At 41.9% G+C, this 23939-nt stretch overlaps 1 protein-coding gene and 1 long non-coding RNA gene across 2 annotated transcripts in view; both read right to left on the reverse strand.

Moving 5' to 3' along the window:
* The window catches only part of LOC100878944 (uncharacterized), a 126574-nt gene that overhangs the window by 27945 nt on the left and 74690 nt on the right, over positions 1-23939 (reverse strand). The window lies entirely within an intron of this gene.
* Positions 1681-3200, reverse strand: LOC143264085 (uncharacterized). The gene is made up of 3 exons (XR_013037577.1): positions 3074-3200; positions 2918-2979; positions 1681-2770 (listed from the first exon to the last, which is right to left on the reverse strand). It is a non-coding gene; the product is annotated as an uncharacterized LOC143264085 (long non-coding RNA).

A 23939-nucleotide genomic window follows, 5' to 3' on the forward strand; every position in this document is an offset into this window, starting at 1 on the left:
CGGGAGCGTACCCGAGAGCGATGCAAGTTCGATTCTAATTTCGCTGAGTAGCTGGCAGCAACGGGGTGCCTTGTTAAGACGTCCCGCCCTCTCTAAGACGAACCCTCGCCGCAAAACTCGCGGAAACTCTCTCCGGAGAATTCTCCTCGCTCTGCCTCTTCTAGCACAGACGCTGAAAGCATCGTCGGCTGCTTACCGGTTTCTCTCTAAACGCTAATTGCTTCGGATAATTCCTTTGACGAGCCCGATACTCGATCCCTCTTTAACGACTCGTTTGCCCTCTTCCGACCGAGGCCTACCGTTCAAATTTGTACGCGACTACGCTTTCGATCGGAAAGTTTCGCAAAGCAGTTCTAAATTCTTTTATTTTAGCGCACTCTCAGCTGTTTTTTCGAATATTACCTCTCGAACGTGTGGAAATCTTTCGCTCGGAGACTAAATATTTGTAAATATATGTAAATTAGCACGTGAGCGTGCGAGCGGAATTCAGTCTCGTATACGTATACCGTAAAAGAAACACGATGAAAAACGCGAAGGGTCGCTTTTAACGAAAGTCATGAAGTTGCCTGTCTGAACGATGATTCAGGCAATTTGTGCGGGAAAGGACGAAACCCAACTTCCCGTGGAGAAACTTCCGTTGAAAAAGCTCCGAGTCACCTTAATATTTCAACTCGTCGACAAAAGGTTGCGTGTATTAACTGGATGATTCGGGTCTTTCGAAATTTTCTCGCACAGTATCTCGTCCCTAACTTAAACAGATTAGTCGTTGTTACTACTTTCCCCGTAGCGAAAAATCGGAAGAAAAATGTATTCCTTGCCGTTGCACGATTTCGCAAGACCCGTCGAAATTTAACTAACAATAAGAGGAAACTGCTCGATCGCGCTCGCGTTCCGTTTCGTGCGAGACTTACTTCAGCAACATTCCTCTTCTTTGGAACATTGAAATACTTGTAACAAATGCAGCGAGCGTCCAGCGACGGTATTCGAGAGGCCCTTTGAACCGTAGCAGATCGAAGTTACGAAGCGAAATCCCTCGAGAAACAACTCGACCGTAATCCGGTTAAAATACGACGAGGCGAGTACGCGTCGAAATTCGACCGCGAGACCAGCGTACCGTAAAGTTTGCCAGGAGGGAAAAATATGCAACTCGGGTTACGGTAGAGGGGTTCGACTGTACGCGTAAAGAAGCTTACACGCGCGTACACAGGGGGTTGCACGGCGTAAACAGCATACCAACAACCACCGGTCGAATCGATGCACGCTCGAACCCCAGCCAGAGACGTACAAGGAATTTGCCAAGTCGTGAAGAGAATAACGACGATTCCCATCCTCCTGGACGTTCCGCGCGTTTCTACCTGTTCTGCCGAGTCAAAACGCCTTACCTACGTATTTCGTGGCTCAAAATAACGGTATCTAGATCAAACCTTTGGACAAGGCAACGCAAGACAGATGCACCGACTGTTTCTGCAAATTTTTGGCTTCACGGGTATAAATCGTACAGAGAGCTAGTGCTAAATCAATTTGACGGTGAAAATTTATTACGAGCGATTCGAATGTTCCGACGAAACGAAGGCGCAATTATTCTCGTCGAGATCCGAATTTCGAATCGATATACTTTCGAACGTGTCGAACTCGCTATATTTCAAATTCGCATATTTCGACAAATAAACAAACGGACAATTAGCAAAGAACATTAATTAGTATTCAAAAGCAGATGTGCACGTTAGAGTGGTTATACCGAAATTCATAGCCAGAGAATAGATTGTAGCAATATTCTAAACAATTTCGCGACTAGTCGATGAATCGATAGAGGACACAGCGTTTCGACCGCGGCATCGTGATCAAAGCGTGTACACACCAACGCAGCAATAACGCAGCCGAAAACGTTAGCCCGTCGTTAATACGGTTGATCGTTTACTATTTAGCGGTGTTCATCGAACATTTATAGAACCGGTAAAGGGTCGATAGTGGCGCAGTTCGTATTCCAGTATTATTTCAAACCCACCGGTACGGATCCATTAATTATTCGGCGAATTATTCCAGCGCCATGCCGGCTGATTCGGTGTTTCGCGACACGTGGAATCGCGAGTTTCAGAAACTTCTTCGACGACGTACAGTAACTCATTTACGCGACCATTGTCTCGCGAAACAATCGCAGTTCGCCGTCTCTTTGTGCTCATTACCCGAGCACGCGATCGGAGAACTTTAAGAGCAGAGCCACCTTTGCTCGGTGGCCCGAGACCGTTGGGAAAATAAATTTTCGAGGAAAACACGGTAGAGGATAATGGACTGGACCGGTATAACCTAGATGCGGGTTTAATGTTCCCTACCTCGTGATTCCCACCCCGGGAAAGGTCGATAGGACATAGGGAAAATCTAGGGAGAGCGTAAGAACAATGTTGGAAAAGTTCGAAGAAAGGCTGCGGTATAACTTGTCAAACTTTCGCGGATCGAAACCAATCTTCGAAAACGCTCATTTTTCTGCATCCACTCCATTATGTATTACATTATTTTCCTCAAAGTTTCAAAATTCGGAAATTCAAAAAGTCTCAAAATCCCCTCGAAGATTTGTTATTCCAAGTTTGCACGAGTCCGGGGTAAACGTAGAAAAGAAAGAGCTTCTTTGCTCGGTGCCCGGAGGCCATTGGGAAAATGAATTTTCCGAGGATAACACGACGGAGGATAATGGCTTAGACTGCTATAACCTGCTATAGATGCGGGTTAAATGTTCCTTGCCACGAAATTTCGGGCCGTCTTTCGATACGAAATCCTGCAAGCGAAATGCAAAGGTAATTTTAGGATTGCTCGAGATCGCGTGACGACTTTGGTCGATGAACCGTGCCGTTCGCAATTTGATGAATTTCTCTGTTGAAACGTGTCACTTTGAAATCGTGTTGGAGATGGTTATTAAACGTACTTGCTGTCAAATAGGATGTCATCGAGTCTGGCAAATTGTAACCTAATTTCGAGCGGCCGTAACTGAAAGATGAGCGAACGTTCAGTCATTTATCTAAAACCCAACTTTAATTAAACGACGCTTGACAATAGCCATAAAGAATAAGGTAATTAATACCGTGTGACTGCAATGTAATCGTTATCGAAAATTGTAAGGTATAGATTTGAAACAGGATTGCCGTGAAAGAAAGAGAAGAAGAAGAAACTCAAATGTTACGATTCTAACATCGAGTGCCATAGGAAGCAGTCTGGTAGCGTAGCAACGACTCGTCCGATTAATCGAAAGCGTCGATTTCTCGGTCTGGCTAACAACTTTTTCAATTAAACAGCGTCGCGACACTGAGGGGTTGCAAGTGGCGAGACTCCGCGGGAACGAATAAGCGTGGAAGCTTTTCCTCCGCTAACAAACGTAGCAATGAAATTTTCATTCCAAAGGGAGGTTACGACTTTTTGACTTTCTCTCGCAGCGAACGCGTATAATTCTCGAATGCGAGTTAACGTAATCGACAAGTTGAGACGAGTGGACTCGTAGCCATGGCTTTACGATTCGAAAATTAACAAAATGACACAATAAACTGCAACGCTTTAATTGAATATTTTCGAACAATCGTAGCGTAGCACTCTCGCGGCAACTGTAAATCATAAAAACAGAAACAGAATAGTCATAAAGGACTCTCGGTTCACCTCCATCCCAGAAACAGAGGGTTGGAGGGCTGGCACAAAGCCGACCGGGGTAAAACGTAGTTGCAGCAGACGTTTTATATGATTATTTGACCGAGGACGCGGTAACCAGTGGCCGCTTCCTTCCATTTAAATACATGATTGCGAGAGATTTTTTTTCTGGCCAACGTGTTCTCCAACCCCCTTTCTCTCTAGTAAACCACCCCCATTTCGTGCACGGCCCGCTTCAGGTTTTCCATCCGGCTGCACTGGGATCTCGTTTCGTCGACGGCATTAAGGAGAGGGTCTCGCACTCGAGACTAATTACGGAAATAATGGGCATCAAAAATGAACGCTTCTAGTACGTGCCTCGAGCACGCCACTCGACAATGTACCTCTTCTTCTTTCAAACGTCTTCAAATATTTATACATATATCTAAAAAGATCTTAAGGAATATAACGAACTACGAATTATTTATTTAACGAGAGCCCGGGAACGCCTATATAGTATAGGAGAGCCTAGAAGGGAACCGTGTTATTTTGATTAAAAGCAACGAATCGAGCATAATGGAAAATCAAAAATACAGAAAGGTTGAAATATCGTTGAAAAAATAAGAGCAATCTGTGCGCCGCAAATAGAATATATATATTCGATATAAATCCATATTATTTATCGCGGATATACGGAAAGAGGAGATCGTAAACGAGATTCGTGTTCATAACTCGCAAACACGGGAAAAAGTAGTTTTTATCCTGGCATAGTTCATATTTTGAATATTTCGCTGGTATGATGTATGCACGAATATATTGCGTATCTAGTTTAGTCAAATCAGTTCCATTCGTTACCTGTCGATCGATAACATCTCTGCGCTTGCACACAAATATGAAAAATTCCCGGAAACGTTAGCTCCATACGAGTAAATTAAAAATATTTGCATTATAAATAACGAATAACGAATTGCTTACGTAACTCTCATCGTTTTTCTACGCAAACTGCGGAGATAAATTAAAAAATTGTCGCTCTGCAAACAATGGATCATTCGCGTTACCATCTTGCAAACTTTTTAATTCGTGTTAAAATAAAATCGACTTGAAATTGCCGAAAAATTGCGGCACAAACTTTTCGTCGATATATTTAATATTGACGTTTTTAGGTTATTCAAGGCGGGACATTTATTTCGTAAAATGTAAACTATAAATAGGACAATCCATCATTTTGACAAAGAACTATCAGTTCTGCATTAAAAATGTCGATGGAATATGCGTGTAGCCGTTTTCTTCAGACTCTAAACATCAAATTGACACGAGTGCTATTTCGGAATATTTTTATATCAAACTTTTTATGTCCTCGCATCAGCTATTTCGTACGAAAGAACTGCTTACCGATAAATTCGAAAGGGACGATAAAGATAAAGAAGACGAGTGCTTTGCGACTTTGGAATTCGAACGTCTGTCGTAAATGTTTGAGGAACAAACCGTGGCAAGCAAATAAACGCGAGACGAAAATATTTTCTGGTCGAAATATTCGAAGAATGGACAAGAAAGTTGTAAAAAAAAAGGGAGGCGGATGGAACGTGGCGGGTATCGAATCGGGACCGATTCAGAAGTGCGGATCGGTTTGCATATTAAACAAGTGGAAGCCCGTGGCTGGTGAAGAGAGTAAATGGAGCACGTTTTCTACATTAACGAAACACGCTGGGATTGCGAGACGGTTGGTTCGAGGGTAAGACGACCAGCCAGAGCTCCTTTAATTCAATTGCTTCCCCTTCGACGCCCTGTCGCGTCGCTTCTCGTTTCTGTTCCGCGATCTCCGAGATCTCTTGGAAACTTTCAGTCAAGACACCTTCTCCCTGTGTTTGTTCTCCCTTCGACAATAGTTATCGATTCCACGAGCACATCTTCGCCTCCCTCCGCGATAAATGAATTAAGCCATTTCTTTACAACCCTTGTCCAAAAGGTATATTTATGTCGTTACAACAAACATTCGATAACTTTTGGGGCACGCAGATCTCTCCAAGGATGGGTATTCTATTTATGCAATCGTAGAAAGTGAAAAGAAATCGAGGACACAAAGAAGAAAATCAACGTCGAGGTTACGTTAATCGTGTCAGGTTTTTCGCTGGCCATTAATTAGATTCGACAATAAGACGGGAAGAAAATCAAGGAATCGGCAATTTAATTTAATTTCTTCAGGCATCGTCCTTTCCTCGACTCGAAGTTTCATCGAGCAATCTCGAAACTTTCTACCGAGTTCCTGCCACACCCCCATCGTATTTATCCCTCCGCCCTCCGAACAATGAAAAGCGATCCAGAAAATTTCATCGCAACACCTGATCATTCGACGGACATCCGAAAGTTTCTCCCATCTTTCACAAACACTTCAAATGTAAGAGAGCAATGTATAAAATAAAATCATGTTCTATTTATTGATTACATCTCCTATAATAGTAACTCAAACAACAACGAACGTTGGAAAAAGTAGCAGGAAAGTATCGGAAAGGTGGTGGCTCGAAGGAAGAAGAACCGACCGTCACATGTTCGCTTGGAAACCGCATTAACGGTTTTTCTCGGTCAGATCTGCTTATTTTCCAGTTAGGAAAACTAAAGAGACGCGTACACAGGTACACGATATCTCGCTTTGCCCTCTTTTGCTACATCGAGAATTTTTACTCGGCCCTTTCTCTCAAGCGACGTCCGGTTTTTTGTAACCGCGACAACGCTCTGAAAGAGGGAGGCACAATGAATGCGGACAAGTCTGTCCGTCATTCGAAGAAAAGAACCAACGACAGAGGGATGGTCGACACCGGAGGGGTAGACGTGAAACTTAGGAGTAAAAAACGACCAACGAAACGGGGGATGGAGTTTTGAACTGTGAAGAGGGTGGAAAAATAGAACGAGCAGAATTTTCTTTCCTATGTTTTTTCGCGGATACAAAGCTGTGTCCTCGAAACGGCTGTGTTTTGTTTTCGGCGAAACTTTCCTACAGGTTTGAACGATATCGAATGGTCCATTATTTAACTAAACGTGAAAACCATCTTTATATTTATCCTCGTAAACGCATACTCCGATAACAGAGAATTTCATTTCGTAATTCAAAACGTATTTAATCAGTTATTTTCTTTTTCGTATTTTTTCAAGATGTAAAAATAATATTATAATTACACAGCTTCGTCCCACGGTATTACTCGAGCTTTTATTCGTGCATTCTTTATCCTTTGTTTCTAGCAGCTTATTAAATTTACTGCTATTTCGTCTCTCCAGCATTCCAGTTAATTATTCGTATCGCGCCACATCGCTAATCGCTGTATTTTTCTATTGTATTACGTCGCGAGGATGACGGAATTTCTGGAATAGCAAGCTCCCGTCGAATTCGACCAAAGCAAATTCCCCCGGAAAACGTTTCTTAATCCTCGCATACGTGACTCGCGTACCAATATCCGGCAAGCACGACGAATACTCGTCGGTTATTGTGTACGAAGGAAATTCTCGTAACGAGAGCCGTGCGTTAAACGAAGCGTGGAAGAGAAGGTGCACGTCAGCTTGCCACGCTCGATATTTTCGTTTGAGCTTTCCATCAACCCTGACTAGTCAAATATTCCTACTATCAATGAGAATTATGCTCTGCAATTTAAGCACGACCTTGATGAATACGCTATATTCGTCTTTGCTCTCTTATATATTTTTTACCAGAAGGCTATCTCAGAGATTTGTAGCAGTGCATTCGATAGGGGTAGCAGATTATACAGAAAATGATAATATTTCGCGGCTACAAAATAAAAAAGGAATTCCATTCGAACATTGTTGACAGGTTCGTTTTTCCTACTATGAACTCCAATATCCATCGTGTATTACATAAAAATTCCAATACCGCTTCTTTGAGCAGGCCTGGCCGACTTCGATATAACATAACCAGTTTTATCGACAAAATTGGTAGTGTTATTAGTTTTTTAGCATCCTTTCACGAAACTGCCTCTAACAGACTCGCGACTCGATATTCGTAACTGATTTCAATTCGATTTTTGGTGCGAAACCTCTTATCGAACCAAACTAGCGAATCCACTGACAAAACTTTGCTCGTATCGAATCAACATAAGCCTTGCTTTGTAACAAAGATCCGTAAACACCGGTTTAATCCTCATGAACGCGCAACGGGTTCATCGGGGCTTTCTGTTCTCTCGACTGCGACTAGCAAAATAGATACAATAATTACCGATTAACGACCGGATACGAGTTCCGGACTGCAGTTCATTCGCGAACCGCAACTCGACAAGACAAGCGATGTAACGTGGAATTTGGAGATTTTATGTAGACACGCGAGTCTACTGTGTAGAAAAATCTTTGAACCACGATGAGAGAGTTTAGTTTACGAAGGAACGAATTTTCGAGCTCCTTCACCGGTTACTGTGGTAAAATTTTATCTCTCCGCTTCTCTTACGGGTAGACAATGTTTTAAAGTGTAAGAAATCGATGGTAAATTTGAAAATCTTAAAGGTTCTATGAACACATCGATTTCTGAACTGCGCGTCGTACGATCTCCTTGAAATCCTTGGATTCTGGTCTGAACAAACTTCTTCGAAGATCAATGTTTGCCAAGTTATCCAAGCGATTTCGATCGTTATCGAAACTTGAACGCTTCCTAGATCGTATCTCCTTAAACGCGTGATTAGATTAATGGAGTGGCTTATATAGTAAGCTTCGACGAGCTGCTACGATGAGATAGTACCTTTCGTTCAACATTTTATTTATCTTCCATACGAATAAATTTCATCGTTTCCATTTGCAAACGTACAGTTTCCGTTTGAAATTAATTTTCAATGTTCTTTCCACGAAATGAGATTTAAAATTTCAACAGCACTGTGGAATAATAATTTAAGGCTTCTCGTTTATTTCAATAACTGCAATTAGCTCGATTTAGCACACGACAAACGAGCTACAGTTGAAAACAGAACGTAAAATGTAGCTCGAGTGTTAAAAACATCGCCTAATTAACGCCTCGTGTACTCTTATTACTTCGAAACAATGTATCGCGTTTCTGTGGTAAATTTAACAACCCTCTCCTTACTATATCTACCATACAGCCGGCGTATAAATTACGTAAAAGTGTAACAGATCCCAATTTATTTTCTGGAGAGCAGAAAATTGTATTTACTTAATCGAAATTAATGTGGCCAGATTTAACGTTCGATTTTCGAATCGAGTTGTCCTCGCTTACGGATGCCCCAATAGGAGAGACAACGGGACGCAACATCCCAAGAGCGTGCTCTCGTTTCTACGCACACATACATTATGCAAACAAGTATTTCGAGCCTCGAAACGACAAAGGCAAATGGGAATTCCCTTCTTTGTTCCAGCCCCACCTCCCTTTGCCGCTATCTGTCTTCTCCGCTCGAACGCAAACACCTTCTTCTCTACCTCGAAAGTTCTGTCGTTATGAATAACAACACCTGTCCAACTGTACTATGCCATGTTCGCGTGTAAGATACCTTCTTCGTCCGACAGACAAATTATAACTTTCTACTCTCCTCTTTGTCCTGTTCGTCTAGTGATCAACGTTCGTCCTCTTCTTTGTTGCTTTTTATAGCCCGCGGTTGAATTCAATTTGAAAGGCGGAAGATTCTGCGTGATTTAGCGCCGAGAATTTTCCTCTTCGTTCCTTCGCGAAATAATTTCCTCCATAATTTTCTTAAATCTCCAAGAGTCTCTTTCCCTGGAGGTATCCACGGAGATTCTTGAAATTTTCCTACGATCTCCAAAGATATTCCGAGATCTACCAAGAATCTTTGATAGTTTATCGCACGAAAATCCTCCATATGTCGAGGTTTAAAGTGTATGCCCGTTTGAAGGTGTGACTCGCTTAAGGTACAAACGTTTCATATCCATTGTGCAGACTGTTCGCGAGGGAGGGGTCTCCAGGGACGTGCAGGCCTTTGAACATAACAGACACCGGTGCGAACGACTGTTTTCATTTTTCGTGAATAATTCAAGTCTAACGCGTAAAAGAGAGTCTCTACAGCGAGATGGGAAAATGTTAGACATCGTTTACGCGGTGAAAATTCCGTCGAAATTTTTTATGATCGGAGACAAATCTACCGAAAATCTTGAATTAGAATAAAATATTTGTTATTGGGCATATAGCGAATACGTTTGAAACTCTTTGCGACGATTCTCGAAGTCTCGAACAGCAATTTCCAGCAACTTCGACGAGTTTTCGAGCAGATTCAATAAACCCTTAAAGCGATCTTCGTTCGAACGATAAACGTTCTGAAACGCGTTAATATCTTTGATATAATTAACTGGATCGGCAGACGATATCAAGCGAAACTTAATACTAGAGATATGTCGTAGCAAGGTTCCTTTCAAGGATCTCGGTAAAAGCTATCCTGGTTAGAGTCACTTTGAATAACGTCTCTGTTAAGAAACTCGAGATTATTGAAATCCAACTCTGTTGACGGAAAGAGGAACTACTAAGACTGTCGTCTCCAAATGTCTTGGAGAAACGGCGAGACAAAGTTGTAAAAGAGAGTTGGTTAGCCATAAAGGAACAAAAAAGAATGCGAACATTAAAGAGAAAAGAAACATGGAAGGATTTATGATATGCTACAGATACAGAAACTCGCATTCTATCTCGAGATTCTCGGAGACATATTATTTTCCTTCGAGAACGAAGTGCTTGCCTTGCGTGAATAACGACGCTCGTTTCTGGTTGTAAAACAACCTGGTTAATAAATGAGACCGCAGTGGCAGCATGTTTTTGCAACAATTCTTCAGACATATTTGATATCATGTATCGAATAATTTTTTCCTTCCTCACACGTTTGTTGCGCGTTCTACTCTTTAAGTATTTACTACTTAAATTAAGTTAGGTAGAACCTTATTACAACTTTTTTATCCAAATATCACCCGAATGACGTAATAATCCGCAAAGTCATAAAATCGAGAGTCAGAGCTGTTCGCTGATAGAAAAGCGATCCCAGCTTACGGTATTAAAAGAGTTCGAAATTGTGCAACTGTTCGAATCGGGCCGAAAATTTTCACGGGAGACCATCAAACACCCATCACTGTCCAAAGTTACCTGGAGCAGAAAAAAATTCAATGGAACGATAGTCCCAGTTTTTCATCCCTCTTGATTTTATATTTCATCCTCTACCATTTTTATTTTTTTTTTTTTTTTTATGTAACCGGCTATTCGACCGGACCTCTTATGCAGTACTTGTTTTTTGCTCGTCGTTGCCATCACGAGTCACGCGAGTTTTCGTTTTCCGCCTCTCTCCTCTCCGCTCCACTCGAATTGGCTTAGTCGATCGAGTTTTTTTCCCTCGATTGTTTTCGTTTTAGCCGAACGACCAAACCCCGTTCTCTCCTGCGTGACTGTGGTTCTTTAATTTTTATTCACGATGCCGTTTCGTGCCTCCAATCACCCCTGTCGGAAATCATTCTTTTTCTCTACCCTTTTTCCTGCTCTCGATGCAACCCCGTCGATTTCCATTGTTCCCTCGACGAATCATTCATCTTTCAACGTGATCCGTCACTTTTTACCATAGAATATTGATACTTTTCGAGGATCCGGATGATACTCGTTACGGGACTCTATGACCAAGGGGTTTTGAATTTCGGGGACTTTGAATGATTAAACCGACGAGAGAGGAACTCGCAAAAGTTTAGACGACCGAACCGACTGGACAAATTTACGTTCCCGAGCAATTTCACCGAAGTTAGGATCAATCGACTATCGATGCGTATTCGAATGTGAAATCATGGGTCGGTTTGTATTCCACGACGCGTAGACTTTTTTCCAAAATTTATTTTTAGGACCGTTCGTGAAAGCACAGGTTGGTTGGACCGTAAAAGATTTCTGTCCGCGACAGACGGTTCGCGTCGTTTCGTTCTCGGTCAAGTAGCTCGTTCGACTCCTCTTGTAACGGCAGCTTTATTCCTGCTACGTCGTATCGACGAAAGGATATGGGATTTTTAGCGAGCCACTTTTGTTCGTCCCATTAAGATTTGGTTGAACATAAAATCCGATGAAATCAGAACTTAACGATCTTCGCCGCGAGAATTTGCCCTAGGTGCAACGACGTGTTCGGAAGTGATTTGCGCGATTGCATCGTTCGGTGGAAGTAGATCCATGAAAAAATCATAGATAGTACGATATTACGGGCACTTATTCGTTTCAAGAAGACCTTGCGGTCCTTTGTCGTCACAATGACCCTATAATATAATTAGGTCTGAATTAGGTCTGAGTTAGACCATTGTTAATCGTGACAGTTCTGACGATTAATAGTGTCTAATGAATAGCGACAACCCGAGCGACTATTCAGAAATTCACGACTACAGAATACACCTTCCGGTGTCGTTAATCGATGTTCCGTAATTAAAATAATTGCATTTTGAAATATATCAAGGATGCGATGTATTCTTCTCGATACACCAGATACCGAATGAACGTAAATATATTGAATTTAACAGTGAAAATAAAATTTCTATTCCTCTCGAAACACGATTCAATCTGTACCGTACTGTTGCCGCATCGTTATAGAAAAAAAATTGATATTCCACTTGACGTGAACGAAAGCTAATAACCGATACAACTGGCTGCCAGTTGCGTGCTCAAAAATTCAACTAACTTGGCGACTAGTGTAGCATCTGCGAAAACACTCTCGCTCTACCTATTGCTGTATTTTTTCATCGTTCACTGGATAACGCTACATATAAAAAAAATGAAATGCACTACTCCGCGTCCCAGTTGTACTTTAACACGTGAATGGCAACTGTCAACTTAAAGAAAAATTTAGGACATCGTGCATCTTTCGCTAAAAACTTCTTAAATAAATACCGTGTAAATTTCGTAATACCTCATCTATTATAACATGAAGATTGAACATTTAAACTTTCCGCTTTTCAAGTTCTTTCCAGAAACAATAAAAATCTGTGCGACAAGAACATCGAAAGAGACTTTGGTAAGTTTCGCTCGCCTTTTAGGCTGTTCTACTCCTGTGATCCGAGCCGCGAGTGTAATGGCGTACAAGATCGGATAATCGAGTCGCTAATAGGAGGTCGTGCATCGGTGGAAGTTACTTGGAGCGACGGTTGATTCGAGAAACTTTTCGGTGTTTCCACGACCAAGCTCCGTACACATACGCGAGCGTACTCGCGTAGCTAGAGGTACACGGTACACGGTTGCACTTACGAGCAAGATGCATGCTAAAGTACTTTTCAAGTTTTGCGACGTATACACGTACACGGAACGCGTTGGTGCGCGTGGAAAGCGACACCGGGTCCCCAAGTGCGCTTGTAAATGCCACCCCCTTGCATTATTAATCCCTCAGAGATACCGTGGGCGGTGCTGTTATTGCGGTTACATCATAATTCGCAACAACGTTGCACTTGGATGAACAAGTAAGGTGCAATTTCATCGCACCACTGTCTTCCGGTCTGACTGCGGAGATACTAGACGTACACGCTCCTGAATTGGCCTGGCTAGATTCCTCGAATGAAGTTGGGAACCAAAAGCCACTGTTAATTAATCCTTTCAGTACAAATAGGTGTACGCGTACCGAATGTCCTCGCTGTCGTAATTGGCGACCAGGAAGAATCCTCGCGAAACATACACGCGAACGTTCGAAGTACATTTTTTTCGGACCACTACGAATCTCTTTCAAACGAATCTTATAACAATTATTATGTACGTCGAAGAGACTATCCGTTGTAAGCGTTCAGCGAGCAAGCAAATAGTTGGTTACGTGCGCAGAGTGCCGCGGACGAAAAGAGCAAGAAAAATAGCGTCGATCAGGCAATTGAACGTATCGCGATAACATTGCTCGGAGATAGCATCGTTGAGGCAGAGCTTTATCATTCGAGATTGCAAAGAGATCAGCCGAGTAGCGATAGGAACGGCGAAGAACGAGTCGGTGGAAATTAGAAACGCGTTCCGCTTTATACACACTCGGGCAGCAGTCTACAGAGCAGAGAAGAGTTCCACGAGGTTCTTGGTAATTCGCATTCAGCTTTTTCAAGCACCATCTCGTAGCCAGGCTGCCGCGCGCTCCGTACGTTGGTCCCTTTTTACCGTGTTCCTATATTTTATTAAGCGGCAACAACAGCAACAAGAAGAAAAGAAAAATCCTCATCCCTTTGAGGTTGGAATTTCGCTGAACGCTGCTGGCTCTTTGCACCGAGCTACGAACGAACAAATTTCGACGAAAGTAAAATAAACCTTCCGTGTGTTATCGTTGAAATTGGAAACTGCTACAGTTGCAATTTAACTACGATTGAAATCGAAAGGTTTCGCGTAAAGTTACAAACACCGGAGATGTGCTAGATTGTGGTTCCGTAGGTAAACTAGAAATATTCCGAGATACTTGCAAATTAGTTTCCTTAACTTATACGCTTCCATTTCATGAATGCATAATTCGGCAAAGATTCCGTGTTTTGCCTACCGTTCTGTACTCGCGATTCATAAAAAACGATACTCGTCTACGAATCTTGATGCTGTACTTCCACAATTGAAAAAGATTCCCGACCTCAAACTTTCTGTATATATTACTATGGGGATGCTACGGAACCGTAACGCTATGGTCTTTTGTTTTATGCATGTTAAATCGAGCGCAACTTTAAACTCTACGTTCGGTGCAATTCCCCAAGAAGATGGTGCTAGCCGCGTAAGAATTTTCCTTGATCGCTGTAGCGATAACTGAAACGGGCCAAGAAAATTTTGTAATTAGCTCGCGATAAGACGTTTAAGAACGCCTTTGATTATTATTCTTTCCGCGTTCAGCATCGTTCGCGCAATCTCGCTAGCCGCCTTTGAACGGAGTTACTCGGTGTTAAAGGAACCGCCTGGTAGAGTCATTTTCCTCTGTTCGCTGCCGTCGGAAAAACAATAATTATTCGTTGCAGTCGGTCGATGGAGGAAAAAGGCGAACCGCGCTCGCTCCGTGGATCATTTTAATCGCGCCGAGTAAGAGAACAGAGGCTACCATCGACAGCCTTTTTACCGGCGTTTGTTCGAGAAACTTCTTGTTATCGATCGTTAGAAACAGAGGAAAATACTCCGTAAAGTTTGTTCGTTCGAACGGTAGCTCGAACGTTCCAATTACGGAGAAATCGGCGGTAATGGCCTTTTACAAATTTTCCGTCGATCGATCGTCATCTTCGGTCATGTTTAGACTCGATCGCCGCGCTCTTCCTTCTTCCGCTCCGACGCGGAAGCGACGCGAGCCTTGCACGGTTGATCCGTCGCGTGAAAAGGGTTAAAACGATTCGTTAATATTTCAGCGAACTGCTCTAAGAATTTCACGCGAGCAAAAGGAGGATCATAGACGAAACGCGTTCCTCCTCGGGCACGGGTTGTCGAAACGAACGCGGAAGGCGAGAGCAAAAAGAAGAAACATGGTCTATCGCGCGTGAATGGAAAAACACGGTGGAAAGAGAGCAAATGATAGCAGAAGCTGAAATATACATGCGTCCATTCATCCGGATGAAAAGGTTCGTTATAGGGGCAATTACTGTGGCGGACCGGTACGCTGACCTCTGCAACCCCTCTCGACCTCCCATACCCTCCTACCTTGCCTCACACCTTGGCCAACGGGCCTCACGATTCTCTGCATTTTAGATTAGTTTAAAGTCAACCCGTACCGAGCGAAAGCAGCCGCCTGTTGGCCGATAAGAGGATTAACCGATAGGGTAATAAGGAGGAACCATGCAAACTTCTCTTCCTTCTCTGTCTACCCTCTTTCTGATCCTTCTTGCTCTTTTCTTTCATCCTGATGTCTCCTCTTAAGTCGATTATAGCTTCAACTTCCCTTCGCGGCATCAACAATTTTTTTAATACCCTTACTTTCCTGCCAGCTTCGCCGCAACAAAAATACCGCTATTCTATCTGTTTTTACACTCAAAATAGCGAGAGCTTTACTTTTGTTTAACACTGGTGGAATGGTTATCAAAGCATTGCAAACGAGCGAAAATTAAGACTTTGTAAGTTCGCAAAGTTTCACCGAGATTGCTTAACAAGAAATCGCAGAGTTCCCTCGTTAATAAGATCATAAACGTTTCGTGGTTGCTTTTACCGGAATCTGATTCGTTTCGCGCTTAATCTTGTTTTTTCCCCCGTGTATTAAATGCCGTGAGATTACAATTGCACACGAAACGAGTTATCGGGGTTAACAATATGCATGAACTTGTGGGTGTTCCACATCGGTTCTCCTCTGAATATTCAATCATCCGTGAAAGCAATTAATTTATTAATAACATAATGCAATTAACAAATTCCACCTGAAGGAACTTTATTGTGTACCTGTTAATGCATTGAATGTTGCCAGCTATGTCAGAGTATCGCGAAACAATCGTACGTATTATCATGGATATTGATTACACGGGGTAAACCATTCGAATTAACGCGTTGAATTTTACCGTTTGCGCTTTTAAAATTTCCAACAAAGAATTCTACGAACGCGTAAATGTAAAATCATCAAGAATTACTCAATTATGTGGACTATAAAGATCGAGCGATTAAAAAAGAAATGAACTAACTGGGCCACAAATCTGACTACGACATTGGATTTTAAATGAACGATTTGCTTCTTAAGAAAATTTGATCAGCGTAATGGTCAAAGAGATTTTCTCTAAAATCACGGAGAAGAAACACTGACGTACTTATTTAAAGAAAGAGTACACAGACGAGTGCATCTGTAGTGAAAGCACTTGGCTACGACAGTATTTTCATCGATCACGCGTGGAAGTTAATTAACAGGAACGATCGAATCGCTGGAAGCATCACGTCATCGCTATCATAAAAAGCGATCGAGGCTAACTAGACCGCCGCGTCGTGAGAATCGGTGTTATTAGCGGTGGAACTAATCGTTGTATATCGGAGCGTGCAACGACGACGGAACGTGTAATTTCGAATCAATCTCCGGCTGGCTGACAGAGGCCGAAGCTCATTTTTTCGCTGGCTGCAGGAAAATCGATAGACAGCTTTATCCGGTAAAGTCACCGGCGTTGCGAGGGCCGCAACAAACGTGAAACTCCATTTCCGTGGACAGCGACCGTGTAACCTACTTCCTTTTAGCGTAAGCGCAAACTCTTCTTCTTCGCATCGGACAAAACACCGAGCCAATTCGCTTCTTAACCGCGATTAACACGAACTGACACCTATTAAAGCAACGTCGACCTCGATATCTTTATTCCGTTAATGGCATCGAATATCCAAGTTAGTTTTGTCGAGACGACGGCAAAGTATCAAGTACGACTCGCATTTACAAGAAATTGCTTTGTTCGGTCGACATGTACCGTCGAGTTTTGCAGTTGCGCGTTAAAATCGAGGATTGACCAGCAAAGAACTTTTTATCCACGAGTTTTCCCTCTCTATTTGCGAACCAATTTTTCCGTTTTCCGTCAAGTTTGGAAGGGTTCGATTCGAGAACGAAGCAGACGTTTAATTCGAAAACGTCGACTCAGGGAAATTCGAGCGGAGAAGTCGGTCCGAAAACGTTTCGTGTAGCGGCGAATTCCGGAACGTTTCATTCGATAACTTTGAGTTTGAAAATTCGCTTCGAAATTTAACAAGAAATTTGGCCGATCCAAAAATATTTGAATACATTTCGTTTGCGAAGGAAATAAAGGCGAGATTATGAAATAGATAACGGGAAAAGTTCCTCTGGAAAATTAGATTGTCAATGTTAGAACTGGTCCAACGGCTTCCGGGGATAAGATAGGATTAAAACGAATGGATTTCTATAAATTTCAACGAGAGGAGTTCCGTTTAACCCGACAATTCCGTAATTTAGAGGGATTAGAATATTTCTTTTCCGAATAATCTCGACTTCCTTTCCTTGGAAATTTTCTACGTAAAATCGAAGTTCTCGCGTTTTTCAAAACGCGGATGGGCGTCGGAACGAAAAGATAACGAATTAACTGTACTCGGGATTCGGTACACGAATAAATGAACTACTTCCTCGTTGAAGAGTACTTATTAAAGCGATAACTGGTGATCACGGTATTACAACTCTCTCACCCCTCGACCCCTTTGAGCCTTAACGAAGACACGGTAATTAAAACGCCAGCCGTAAAGTAGCTTCCCTCTGACTTATCAAATTTGATCGCTTACGTAATTACGCCGACACCATGGTAATCCAGGAAAATTATTCGGGAAAACCGAATCGGACAAATCCTCGATAAATTCCTAGTCGTCGGCTCCAAATAATCGTCGATAAAGAAGTCGTTTATAGAACGACCAAATTTCATTAGTTAATTTAAAAAAAAAGTTGAATGTGTCGCTTTCACGACACAGATTTACTTAGTCAAAGGTAGGAGTACATTGTTAATTTGATTCGTTGCAATCAGTAATTAGTAAATTAACCAATTTCGAGTGTTTCTATTCTAAATGAAGCAGTCCTCTTCCGTTTGAACTCCCAAATCTCTCCGTTATATTATAATAATTGAATTTTCACTCAATAGACCCTGATACATTGTTACTTTCAACTAATAAATTAACTAACTTCTAGGGCTTGTACTTCAAACTGAACACTTCCTTTTCGTTCAAACTGTAAATTCGCCATCACCGCACAAAATGAATTAAACATTCGATCAGTAGAAACTATCGCATTGCCATTTTGACCCGTAGAAAACGTTTAACTAGTAAATTAACTAATTTAGGGCGTTTCTACAGTAACCTAAGTACCATTAACTGGTATAAACTTTCAAATTCCACTACCGCATTATAATAATTAAACGTTCCATTAATAAGCATCGGGATGCTATATATTATTATCTAACCAGAAATTGTTTACGTGGAAATTAATGTTGATTGTTAATTTACTAGAATTAACTCCAAACAACGTATCCTGCATAATATAACTAAATCTCGTCTACAGCAATTATCATCGTTGAAAACGTTCCGGGCTGGTTTCACGGATGATCTGTGACTAAACGAGATTCGGAATAGCCAAAAAAAAAAAAAAGGAAATTGCCTCGTGCCTCGGGACATTGCTAATAAAGACTTATTAAACTCGTCCTAGCACGTCAGTCGAAAGAACGCAATATATCCACTGTTCTATATTTCCAGCTCGCATAAAAGCTCGCGAAAGAAAGGCGAGCCAACGAGAGGACTCTTCTCCTTTTTTCTCTCTCGTCCTCTCTCTCTTTCTCTCTCCCTCCCTCTCTCTGTCTTCAGCGGAGTCGAAATTCTGAAAAGTTTCGAGCTACAGCGAGGTTTATGCGCGTGTAACATCCTTTTTACGGTGCATAGCTAATGCAAGTGGGCGGACCAGTGCTCGGCCTTATCTACTAAGTAGTTATACCATGCGATATGCACGCGTCGTGGCAGCAAACTCTTCCAAGGCTCTCTATTGTACAGCCACACGATGCACGTGCATTTCGAGCGACTAACGATTCCTATCTCCTTATAAATTTATGTCTCGTTTATACCGGCACTCGCACGCTCCGACTCCGTTACCGTGTTTAACGTCACGTAATTACACATCGGATACCTTTCCGGGCTAACAGACTTTGCTGGTTAAATGCGAGCCTGCCTAATTGTTCTAAGCATTGTATACGATCGCGAGTTAGACGTTAAAACGAGTGCGGGTATGACTGAATAAGTAACGATACGGCAACGAAGACAGGAAAAATGTGCGAGTTATTAAAATTATGATATTACCTCGGGATCGAAAGGTACGAACGCGGCCAAAGGGACTTTAATAATCTCGAAATAAAGCCGACGATATACGGCGGCAATAGAACACGGCTCTACTGTACATAAATTCGTGTAACGGCGTGACGCGTGACAGTGTCGTTGTAAAATCTCGCGGCGAGTCGGATTCGCCGATACTTTATCACGGTCCAAGAGGAAAGGGAAACGCATTAAGTCTATCCACGAATAAAGGAGTCGGCTTAACGCGTGCAGTTCGTTTTTCGGTTCTGGATATCGCGGCAACTCGTCGTTGTTTTCGTCGTAACGACGTCTACCGGCGCGTTCGACGTCATTAAAACAACCGGGGACGAGTCAACAGGGCAAGCTTCCACCTTCTTTTTTCGCTTTCCCTCTTTCTCTTTCTGTTCGTGGATTGTCGCGCGACGACGCACAAACGAGCACGCTCTCGCGACGAGCAAAGTTTCCCGAGGCGAGTTCGCACTGGCAAACATTTTAGCGCGATTGAAAAAGTTGAAACTCTAACGAGCAACGAAAAGGCTGGGGGTAAAAAAAAGAATCGCATCCGGTCCTGCTGCTAACCCGGCTTAATTAAATCGACCGACCGATCGTGTCACCGGTTCTCGCGAGCTATTTCACGGCCCGACGGTATAAATTCCAGACCCTAGGCTCAATCGATCGCTATCGCTATTCTACCGAAATAAATCTTCTTCGTATCGTAACGACGAAAACAGTAGTTGGTCATTTTTTTATCGTTTGGTATCGTCGTCGAGTTGTATCGCAATGCCTTCTGTGACCGAGCACCCGATCTTTTCATCGACGAAATTGTATCGGTGATCCACGATTACCGGTGTATTTTCGCTTTGCGGAATCGTCCACTGAAAGCCACAATTCGGCATTGTAACACGCTACTAGCAGTTACTCGAGAGCAAATTCCATAACGTTGAGCGGCTAAAGGGAACAAAAGATCCAGCTCCTGAATACCGATCTAATAATACGATTTATTAAACAGAAACGGATTCAACTGCAACAATATATCGGAATACACGCGAAGACCAGTCTCAGTCACCCGTATTCGATGTTATGCTCCTATAATTTCGAGGCAAACGAAAATAAACAATGTTCATTTGTTTAATCATCGAATTACCGTTGGTTGAATTAATCAGAAACCATAATTAGCATTGTTTTAACAGTGTTAATTAAATTTTCAATATTAAAACATTTAATATTACCATAAATGTCAACATTAAGGATTTTCGTTCATAATTTGTTTGGTCGTCCGATGTTAATTGGTTTATTTAATTAATAAGATTCGAGGTTTAGCGTGAGCTTGAATATATATCATTACGGCTACGTTTGAATTGCGATAATTTCGCAATACAAATTATTGACACCGAATTAACGAATTTCGCAAAATGATGTTCGGAAAATGAACAGCCACCGATCGTTTTGCGAGCAGAGTGAATGGAAATTCGCGCGAAAGATACGCGAAAGGACCTGTTTCGTTGATATCGGCGATGACGATAATATTTTATCACCGCCATCGAGTTAAAGAGTACAGAGTTCACCGACATTTAATTCGCGCCGCAAGTTTCGAGACTCTTCCGGTAGAATAAAACCATTCATAACGTTTAGGAATATTTTGGGTAAAAGTTAAAAGTTATTAATTATTTTTGTTGCTATTCTCAACATTTCCGGAGTAACATACGTACCGGCCATACCGAGTACGGATAAAAAGTTATAAATATTTAATATATTTCACCGAAGAGCCCCATTATACGTATGAGGTAATGAAATTAAAATTTAATAACCGAAGTGAAATTTAAAATCCTCGATTAATCGTGCGTTGAATGTACTTTAAATTTGGTTAAATATATGATATTACAGGCTCGTTTATCGAACACTTTGACCATCGATCAAACGGGCTTTTTATTTGCCGCTCGTATATTCGCGCCTCGTAAAATCGTGTGACGAGCTCGAATCGTCAACGAAAAGTTTTATTTCTCTTGAATTTCGATCAACTTCGAGTGGCGTTAATGTATAGCTTCGATAACACGACCTCTTGCTTACAAATATTTTCTCTCTTTTATCTGATTTATACACGCGCGGTTCGTTCGCTACCGGTCTATTATACGCTCGATCATTGTTTTCATACCTGCTTTAGTTTTTTACGTCAACCCTTTTCGCTTGAAAGAACGTTTATACATGTACTCCCTCCAAGGAAGGATGCTGAACTACGAGAGACTTCGTACTCCATGAAAGAGATACGATTGTAGCAATTTTATGCCAATCGATACGATAGATGTTTATTCGCATTGCGATTTTCGCATGATTTCCACTCGATTTACCATTGATTAATTATTTCTTGGGTCACTGGTTTCGATCCACTAACTTTGTACTACGAGTTCCAATTATCAAATTGATTTTAGATCGGGTATTGATACGGAACTACGATAACCCCGTCGACACTGAGTCTCAATTACTGCGACAACACCAGATCATCCAGTGTAAACGCAGCAATTATTAATTAACCGAGAATGCGTATAGCTACGGTTAATCGCGTTAGGCTTGGTCAATCAGAGACCCAACGAATACCCGTAACCACGGAATAAAAAGCAAAAGAAAAAAGGTGGAGACCATTAAATTTCTCGTATTCGTGATTTATCCTAATACCTTATTACGTGTTAAAACATTGGAAAAGCTTTCTTTTATCAGCCACCATTTCAGCCTGTGCATGTCGCGAACGTATTAACATTCGATACCCTAAATACACGATAACCGGGATTCTCGAAACTCGATATCCGTTATATCACGTGCATAATTAAATTTCTCATTAAAGAACAACTAGCTCGCTCTCCGAACATTCCTTGATTTTAATGTAAAATTAGCCCGTGCTCCCGTGTTTTAATACACCCTGTGATTACGCTGGAGGAGTCGCGTGATCCGATCGTTCTCTGAAAACATGCACCAACGTAATATGGTACCCATAGCCGGCTGCATATCGGTTTCGATCAACGTATTAAGCCGCTTTCGCCGGGCGAATTGCATGCCGCACAATCGCTCTACTATAATTTTTATGGTTATACCATGTTTCCGAGCGTACCAAAAATCCTTCCTCTATCGATTCGAGAGCTGAGCAGACAAGTAAGACGGTAGAAGACTTTACCCTTCTTCCCTCGTGTTTTTCTTTCGACCGTTTCGCTTTTCTTCTCTCCTTTCTCAACGCTAGTTTCTTCCTTCTCGGCCGTTCTTGCCTCCAACTTTTCTTTTTTCTCCCCTGTCTCTTTCACGGAAGATCGTAAGATAAATTGGTTGGCACAGGTCTGACCGCTCGAAACTTTCACGATATTTCCAACGTTAGTTAAAATTAGTGGAGTATCGCGGACGAAAAGTCTGATAATGTTATCTTCCAGTTTCCGTCCGGTTCCTTCCCCATCGCGATAACGCCTATCTCCGTTTCCGTGTCAGATTCCTCTCTTCGTTCCTACCGTCTTCCTGTTTCTCAACATGTCGCGTACTTCCTTTTTCAAAAATATCGATCTTCGCGCGGCACAGCTTTTTCCGTGAAATATGCCTTCCATAAAACATACGTATAACTTTCGGAACAACGCTTTCGTCGGGGACAATTAAGCGAGAGCTTAAAAAATTTGAGCAAACGGGACGAGATTTAAAAGATTAACGAACATAAACGTCTGTTTTGCATTTTGCGTGGGCGTGCCGCGCCGTTTACTCCAACAGTCAAACGAACGAGAGCAGAGAATTAACGTAATTAGCAATGCTACCGTTCCCTGATTATACCTGTTAAAAAATGACGAAAAAACCGAAATAACACGGCGATACGTGTTCTTGAAATCTAGCTCGCATTAAACCCGTCCTCCTCTTTACATATCCCTCCCTCGTCGCTTTGCAAAGTCATTTGTGATATTTATTATCTCTCTGCTCCACACAACAGACGAGATTTTACGAGTATTTAAACTCCATTTCTGTAATAGATATATAATTGCACGATTTAAATTAAGGAGATAACGCGAAACGAGTTACCGTAATGCGATTAAATGAGGGCTATTATCAACGAATTTATTTTTGTCTACCAACCACATGTCATGAGTGTGCAAAATGTACATAAGTTAGGACATGCATTTTATATCGTCTGGATTACGAATATAGTACGTGTGAAATATTGTATGCAACGCTAGTCCGAGCAGTACGGAATTGTTGAAGCTAGTAAAATCAAGAGTATTATTTATTTGCTATATTTCCCATTGCTCTGAATGACGTGACAATGCGCTATAGGCGGGGTTTAGATATCTTGAAAGGCGTGACTCAATTGCTACTAAAACGTGACTTTTCCTAAACGACATGGCTTAACTCTTCTGAAAGACGTAATTTCTCTGAAAGGAGTGGTTTCAGTTCTCTATAAGGCGTGATTTCATTTACTGAGCAACGTGATCTAATTTGCTCTAGAACACAATAGCTTAGGTTCCTTGAGAAACGCGATCTTCCTTAACAAGTGCGATATAATCGTCTTGAAAAACATTGCGTTGTCCCTGGAAGGCGTGGCTACCGTCTCGAAGGGCGTTGCTACCTGTAGTTTTCTTTGCCAGCTCGAATGGTTCCCTTTGATAGCTAACTCGATCGTAGCATAATTTATTTGAAAATCGGGTCGTAAAAATGTCAT

Source organism: Megachile rotundata, chromosome 3 (genome assembly GCF_050947335.1).
Source record: "Megachile rotundata isolate GNS110a chromosome 3, iyMegRotu1, whole genome shotgun sequence".
NCBI classification, from domain to species: Eukaryota; Metazoa; Arthropoda; class Insecta; order Hymenoptera; family Megachilidae; genus Megachile; species Megachile rotundata.